Raw genomic sequence first — 8,590 nt, forward strand, 5'->3', positions numbered from 1 at the left:
TATATTAATTAGTAAAACGTTTTTAAACTTATTTTTCCTTTTTTTTTTAGTCCCCAGAAGGGACAAGAACTTGCGATACTGCAGTATGGTGTAATGCTATAGCATTACATTTTACTATGATCGGACAGTCTGCAATAGCATCCCTGGGTCCTTTCAGAAGCCCCCCAGCTGCCATGACAACCGCACGGCAACCTACGATCTCATCTCAGGGGGCTGTACGGGATCCCTGAATATCAGATCATATTGAAGCTGTTGCGGACAGGTATCGGTTGTAATAAACTGCCAATACCCACATTGTATGGAGTGGGATCAACCCACAATCCCCCTACATAACACCATGAATGTGTGGGATGTAAGTGTACGCCCTGTAGTGTTAAGGGGTTAAGGGCTATGTATACCTTTGCACCCTTGTTTCCTTTAATCATTGTGTTTTTGGAAATGAAAACTTTTTGTCATTGGTTTTCATTGGAGATGAGCGTGCTTGGGGGGGGGGGGCGGCGGGGGATAGTGGGGGAGAGAGATCTCTCTCTCCCCACCGCTACCCCTCACCGACCCCTGCTCACCGTCGCCTCCCCCCGAGCACGCTCGGACCAGTAAGCAGTTACTCGAGAGGAGCAAGGCTCGCTTGAGTAACTGACTTATTCGAGCATGCTCGCTCATCTATAGTTTTCATTAAAAATTTCTGATTGATGTCTATGTTTGTATTGTTTCCCATGGCACTGCAGAATGGAGGACTGAAATCTTAGGAATTTCTGTCAATGTAAACAGCTCCTCATCTAAGCTCCTCACATATTGTGAATGTGCATTTACTACCTTTCCACAGAGCTATTACAGAGGGCTGTATATTAGTTTTGGGGAATGTTGGAGAGGATCATGTGGATAGAAAGCAGAGCAGATAAAGTTGCTATTACAGAGGGTTGTAATTCACTCGAGGTGAATTTTCTGCTGTGAGGAGGAACCAGCAGCTATCTAGAGTGAGAATTAGATTGCCATAGAGATAGCTGTGTAGTATGGAGTGGGCATGGCCGTGCTACACAACCTCAGAAAGAGGAGAGGGGAGGGACCAGCTGATCAGTGCTGGGAACATCCCTAAGCCAGAAAGTTGAATATAAGAGAGCCTGCAAATCATGTATCAGGTTTTCTAAATGCATAAGAAGAAAAACTTAATGCAAAAAAGCAGATAAGTGTGTAATTTTTCTGCAGGAACTTTGTAAGCTATGTGGGACTTGATTTTTCATGCATAAAGATTTCCAGAGCCTTTAATGCCTATGAACATACCTTACTGATTGCCATGATACTTAGTAAATGACTTTATTACAGACACCCATCTAATGGCATGTTGGATCTCTGTTGGATTTGAGCACCACAGCAATTGACCTTGGCATAGATTTCACTAGGTATTTAAATTGTTCAGCAGGAATATTGGATCTAGGATCTTTTGCCCTCCTGGAGTCTTGCTTTTTTGTTTTTCTTAGACAGCAATGGCACTTGAATTGGCCGTCTGCTATTACAGCCCATCTGTGCTACAAAACAACAAGTTGTATGTTTGAACAGATTATTTGGGGCACCAGCATTGAATTCTGCTGCAGCTGGACTGCTTGTACATCATCAAAATGATTCTAGACATCCTTCACTGACCTCTTCTGTTTACAAGTTGTTTATTCAGGATCTCCTTTCATGGGATGCTTTTCCTTGATCACATCATTCTCGGTATACTCTTCCCACCTATGTACAAGAAAACCCCACAAGGTTTAAAGAGTATGGTCTAGCACTAGTGACCACACCTCATTTATTTAAAGTACCTTAAAACACTTGATTTTTGCCATTTTAGTGTGGAGATCTGCCGAAAACTTGCTCATTTGATTTTATGCTGCACTCTGGGGCCACTTGTCTAATTTTCATACAGGGAAGCTCCATTCGTAAAATGGCAGATGTTTCTAATCAACTGGCCATTCAGTGTACATATGTAGCAAAACTAGGTTGGCGATGTGGCTTAATGCATTTCCATTAATATATGTTAGTAAGTTCAGTATGTTATCAGTAACATGCAGTGCGGCCTTGAACTCCTGGGGAGCCCAGGGTGCCAGTGCCAGTGGTTCACCTGTGAGGTGCAGGTGCAGGGCAGCCTCTGGATTTAAATATGGCATCATTAATAGCCTGTAAGCCTACATGGTCACTACATTTATTGTGTGGCCTGACACCCTGTATATGCCTTTTTTGTGCAAGAATAGTAATAAGCATCTACCCTCCTCAATATAAGGCCACTTTCACATGGGCAACAAAATTGTGTGATTCTCTCACAATGCGGCAGTGCTACCAATCGCATACATGTGAAGCCCATGATTACCAATGGATTCCTTCACACATGTGATGTTTTGTAGGCTGCTACATAGTGAGAAAAACAATTGCGGAATGCTGAATATTGCCATGATTTGCAATGTTTTGTAGCCCATGTTTCCCTATGGAGCCTCTTTTTGTGTTGCATCTCATTGTACGAAATAGCGGTTCTCGTGTGGTGCGTTACAACTTTTACAGTAGGAAGTCCTACTGTTTTCCCTAAAATAAGCCCTAGCTGCATAAAAAAAACAAAAAAACAATACATTACCTAACAGTGCTGTCTGCTCTGTCTCGCACTTCTCCTCCCGAAGCTCCGGCAAACTTGTTTACAGTCTTTAGCCACCGTTTCCTAGTCAGGGGGTTCATAAATACCTCCTACAGAAAGCCCTGGCTCTGATTGGCTGAACCGCGGTGCTTGAGAACCAATCAATGCAATGCTCGATGAACTAATTACAGCCATAGCATTGAATGGCTGTGATTGGTTCATTGAGCCAATTGTGCCAGAGCTTCGGGAGGAGAAGTGAGGCGGAGGGTGCAGCCCTTTTTAGGTAATGCATTGTTTTTTTGGGGGGGTTATGCAGCTAGGGATTATTTTAGGGGTAGGGCATATATTTAAAGCTCCCCCCCCAAAAAAAATCTAGGCAAAAGAGTGCTAAAAAGTTGTGCGACTTTGTAGCGTGACAAAATCCTGATTGAGTGATATGTGGTGCTTCTACCTGCCCTCTTGTATCAGTATATCAGTAAATATATGGCCGCTTTCTGTGGTATTTTTGTCTGCCTATATTTTCCTTTTCTGTGATTTTCAGCATGTTATCACAATGTACAAAATGCTTAAAAGTTATTATACCCTTTAAAAATATAGTTCAATAGATACAGCTATAGAATTTTATGTATACGGTAAACTGAAATCTGTAAATGTTAATGAGAAACTTGCAGTTCTGTTTTAGTAAATTTGATTTTATTCCACTTTCTTAGTATACTGCGTTTTGCTGTTCCTTCTGTACACGTATGAATAAATTAATAATTTGGCGTTACCATTCCCCAGTCCATAAGGTGTTGCCCTGAATAGCTTGACATTGTCACATGATAATTGGACAGTGTTAGAGTGACAAGAGGCATAGTAATAACCAGTTACCTATTTATTCATCATTTGTAATGAGTAATAACAGTCACACTTTTCCAAATTTCTGCCAGGAATGAGCGTTGATTGATATTTTTTCAAGTTGATTGCTTCTCATTCAGTTCCATTTAAATGAAGCAATCAGCACTACTGTATGTGCTCAAATGATTTTTTTGGCACCTACAGTCCCATTGTTGTTTACGAAGGGCGTAAACGATTGTGCAAACTACCGGTATCCCCATAGCCATGTATGGATGTGAAAGCTGGACTGCGAAAAAAACTGGTAGGAGGATTGATGCATTCGAGCCATGGTGCTGGCGAAAGCTGCGTCGTATACCATGGATGGCGAGAGTAACAAACAGAGAAGTTATGATTCATATAAAACCTGATAAATCACTGGAGGGGAAGATAGCCAGACTCAGACTCATGTATTTCGGCCATGTAATCTGAGCAGGGTCGCTAGAAAAATCTATAATGCTTGGACAGATCAGTGGCAAAAGAAGACCTGGCCACCAAAGGACACGATGTCTGATACTGTCAGACCTGATACCGGCATGGATATCACACAACTGAAAGAAGCAGTGCAAAACCGAAAAACATGGAGGGAGCTCAGCTTTAGGGTCACTGAAGGTCATTAACAACTAAACAGCTAACAACAAGAGCTTAGATAACTTAAAAAGTGGCAGCTGTCTTCTTTTCCGAGCATCAGACGCAGGTAAACTCCCTCCCCCTCCCTTATTTTTCAGCTCCCATGCTTCACATGGTCGCGGTTTTCGGTCAACGTATTTAAAGCACTCGTGTGAATAAGGGGAATAAAGCATTTACTAAAGTAAACATGGCAGGCAAGCTGACACGTTACCTGTGAGGTTGCAAATGTGTTAAACTGACATTATCTGTTGTTACTGTTGACTGAACTGAACCAATAGAAACCTGTTTCAAATTGAACTTTGGTAAAATGTCAGTGTGGCAGGAACCCCAACCAAGTTTTTAGCAAAGTTCTACCTGAAACAGGGTTCTACTGGTTCTGTTCCCTCAAAAACTAGTCCTGAACACTGGTGTATAACATTTTCCAAGAGCCATAAAAAGCCAGTATAACATTATACAGGTATTTTATGGCTCCTTGAAAGTGTTATACCCCAGTTTAGGGGTTTTAGTGAGCTTCCATTTTATCTCAAACTAATTCAGAAGGAACTGAACTTTTTGCAAAAGTTCGGTGAACCAGAATAACCCAACTTTTTAAAAGGTTGCTCATCGCTATCTATTATCTTTTTATGCTTGAAGTATACTGGCATTCCTTTATTATTTCATGCCATGTAACACCACTATAGTATGGCAATCTTCAATGTATCTAACAAGTAATGTTATTCTCCCATATCTTGGAGGACTGTGGCCCAAAGCTATATAAATAACTATACTTTTGCATGCAAACAGTTATTATGATACCTGAAGTGCACCTGGCCCACTGGAAATGGGATTCCATTATATTCTTGTATCATCTGCTTGCAAATTCAACACATTCTAGACATCTGGAGAAAATGGAAAATTGATGCATTTTAATAAAAGCAACATCTGTCTTTGAGTATGTACATATATTTCCTGAATTCAGTGAACAGATTGTTACTCAAAAGGTTTCATGCAGTGAAAACAAGATTTATTGATTACATGTAGCATAAATATTTCAAAGTCACCTGGGTCCTTTCTCAAGACAATTGGATGTTAACACACTGAGTACAGATACCCACACAGATTGTGGAAATATACTAGGGATATGTGCTACATTTCATACGATGAAAGTGATCCATATTTGCAATTAAAATGCAAACACAACATTAAAATGTATGAGCTACTTCTTGTAAGCTGGCATCTCAGAGGGATTTTTATATGACGGATATAACTAAACTGTTTTACAACTTCTGAAAGTGTACAATTAGTATAACTTATAAGGAGCTTAGCTTGAAATGACCACGTAAGTAAAGTCTCTCTCTCTCTCTCTCTCTCTCTCATCTCTCCTCTCTCTCTCCAAACTACCGTTGACATGCGCAGCGTTGCAGCGGGGAGGGGTCAAATCTGACACGTCAGCGGCGAGGAGGGGACAAAACTGGGGCGGGGTCGAACACGACGTGATGCTCGCTCGAATAGCGAGCACCATCGAGTATGCTAATACTCGAACGAGCATCAAACTCGGAAGAGTAGGTTCACTCAACTCTACACAAGACACAAAAATGATAAAATCAAAACTTTGCAGAGGAGAGGGAAACAACATAGAGAATGATGCAAGGACATCATTAATCGCATCCGCTCTTCACTTTAACCCTTTCCAATCCAATATTGGATTCAGGGTATCCTAAAAGGCTTTCTCTTTTTTCTGTTATACAACGGAGCCATCTGCTGGCTAAAGCCAGTGTGTGTGTGCGCCAGAGAGGCCCCGACAGCGGAGTGGCTGGCAAGAAGATGGTAAGAATACCCTGTCGGACATCTTCTGACATTGGAGCTGTACAAGCTCCAATTAGAATGTAGGAAGACGTCAGACAGTGGATTGGAAAGGGTTAAAACAAAGAACAAAATCAGACTAACCTGCAGAAATCCCTGCATGGGGTTATGAATACTTCCAGAAATCACTGTCTGGGAACACAGTTTGTCGTGAAATCCACAAATGCAAGTTAAAGCTGTATCATGTAAAGAACAAGCGTTTTAATTAACCTGATTATAGCTAGAGTTTCAAGAATGATGCTATATGTAAAACTGTCAGCCATGAGAGAAGACAAAATTGAGCTATACATAAAAACCTGGCAACCATGGTGTGTTTCCCTGGATATACCTGGACTGCCTGGAGCATTCAATATGGGGTAGAAAATAAGCAGAAAGAATGTGTAAGAGAGGATGTATGTCAAAAACTAATGTCCTGACCCTATTTCCACCTGCCGTGTTTTGACCGTTTTAATTATTCTAATATTGGTTTCACATGGACTCAAGCGGAGAGGGATCGTCTAGGTTGTTATTAATGCACAGTTCAAAAACCTGCATCCCTGATGGTATGGGGTTGCATAAGTGCCTATGGCATCTTGGAAGGCGCTATCAATGCTGAGCAGTATATAGAGGTTTTAGAACAAATATGCTGCCATCCAGACAATGTCTCTTTCAGCAAAGGCCTTGGCAACAAGACAATGCTAGACCTTACATTGCATCCATCACAACAGCAATTGGTATCCTTAGTTGCCATATGTTTACAGACTGCTGTAAGAGGGGGATAAAGGCTCAGTCAGATAAGTGAATTTTAAATGCATGTGTAGTTACGTTTTCGATTTGCATCTATTAGAACCAATGCTTTCCAATGAAAGCAGTCACATGTCCGTTTTTTACATGCAAATTAAATTCGCACCTGCAAAAAATAGGACAGCGTTTCGCAATTCGCACACGATCCTCAAATTCGCACTTACAGTGCGGCCTCATTGAAAGCAATGGGAGAGGATTGCTTTACCCTGCTGCGGCTGTGACAGCTGCAGCAGGGAATTCTTTGGATGTGAAACCCCTGGATGCTATCACATCCAAGGGCTTCACCTTCTTCTCAGTGGTGCTGGCGGCAGCAGCGCTGGCCCCATTGAAAACATAGGGAGAAGATCACACTCCTGTACCACAGCTGTGACAGGATTTCTTTATCCCCATAAGGAGTCTCCTCACAATAAATTCAATGAATGGCTGAGTGCTGCCTTTGATTGGCTGAGCACTGTGACAATAAATGCCTGAAATCTGACTCTGATTGGTCACAGTGCTCAGCCAATCAGAGGCAGCACTTTCCGGAGGCAGGGATTTTTCAGTCCCCGGCCACTAGAATACAGATGAAGACTGATGGGGACGGAGAGAAGGGTCGGACAACGCTTCTAGGTGAGTTACACTTTTTTTAAGAGCCAGGGATGATTTTTGGGATAGGGCTTATATTTCACGCACCCCCAAAAATCATCGCTGCAGGGGTTGCCTTCCCATTGCTTTCAATGGGGCGGCAGCTGTGATAGAGGAATACAATGTACTCTCTATGTTTTCAATGGGCCGGGCGCTGCTGCCGCCAACCCCATTGACAACAAGGTGACAGCATTCAGGGGTTTCACATCAAAGGAATCCCCTGCTGCAGCTGTGATAGCGATAGGACCGCACACTTCATGTGCAAATTTAAAAATGCGTCTGCCACTTCGGTCCTGTGATTTTTATACATGAATTATTTCCCGCACCTATACATGCGGGAAAAATTTGCTCATCTGACTGAGCCCTAATAGTACACATGGCCCTGTCACAACTTATTTGAGATGTGTTGCTGACATCAATTTCTATATGAGTTCATTTTTTAAAATGACATGTAAAAACGTCTCACTTTAAACTTCTGATATGTGTCCTATGTTCTATTTTGAATAAAATATGATTATGGTATTGCATATATTACGTAACAGTTTTTTTTTTTTTCTTTACATTTAACAAAGTGACAACGTTTTTGAAATTGGGGTTGTACAGTCTTCTGAGGAAGGTGACTTGTTATTTGTATAGCACCAGCTAATTCTGCAGTGCTTTCAGGTAATTTATTTATTAACCCCCAGCAAGCTGGGTACTCACTTTACCAACCTCAGAAGGATAGAAGGCTGAGTCAACCTTGAGACAGCTACCTGAACCATTCAGGGATTGAACTTGCAACCTTCAGGTCCTGAGCGAGAGCTTAGAGCTGCATTTTGCTGCCTTAATACTCTGCACCACACAAGACACAATTCTTCTGGGAAAATCTTCTATGGAGAGATGAAACCAAATTAGAGCTCTTTGGCAATGCATTCTAACATTATGTTTATAGATAATAACTTTGAGCTTAAGAAAAGTGCCCCCCCTACCAATAGTAAAATATCTTGGAGTAGCCATAATGTCATGGGAGTGCTTTGCTGCCTCTGGGACTAGGCGATATGTATGATCATAGGTAAACTTTAGAGATGAGCGAACACCAAAATGTTCGGGTGTTCGTTATTCGTAACGAACTTCCCGTGATGCTCGAGGGTTCGTTTCGAACAACGAACCCCATTGAAGTCAATGGGCGACCGGAACATTTTTGTATTTCGCCGATGCTCGCTAAGGTTTTCATGTGTGAAAATCTGGGCAATTCAG

This window comes from Eleutherodactylus coqui, chromosome 7 (assembly GCF_035609145.1).
Source record: "Eleutherodactylus coqui strain aEleCoq1 chromosome 7, aEleCoq1.hap1, whole genome shotgun sequence".
Taxonomy (NCBI): Eukaryota; Metazoa; Chordata; class Amphibia; order Anura; family Eleutherodactylidae; genus Eleutherodactylus; species Eleutherodactylus coqui.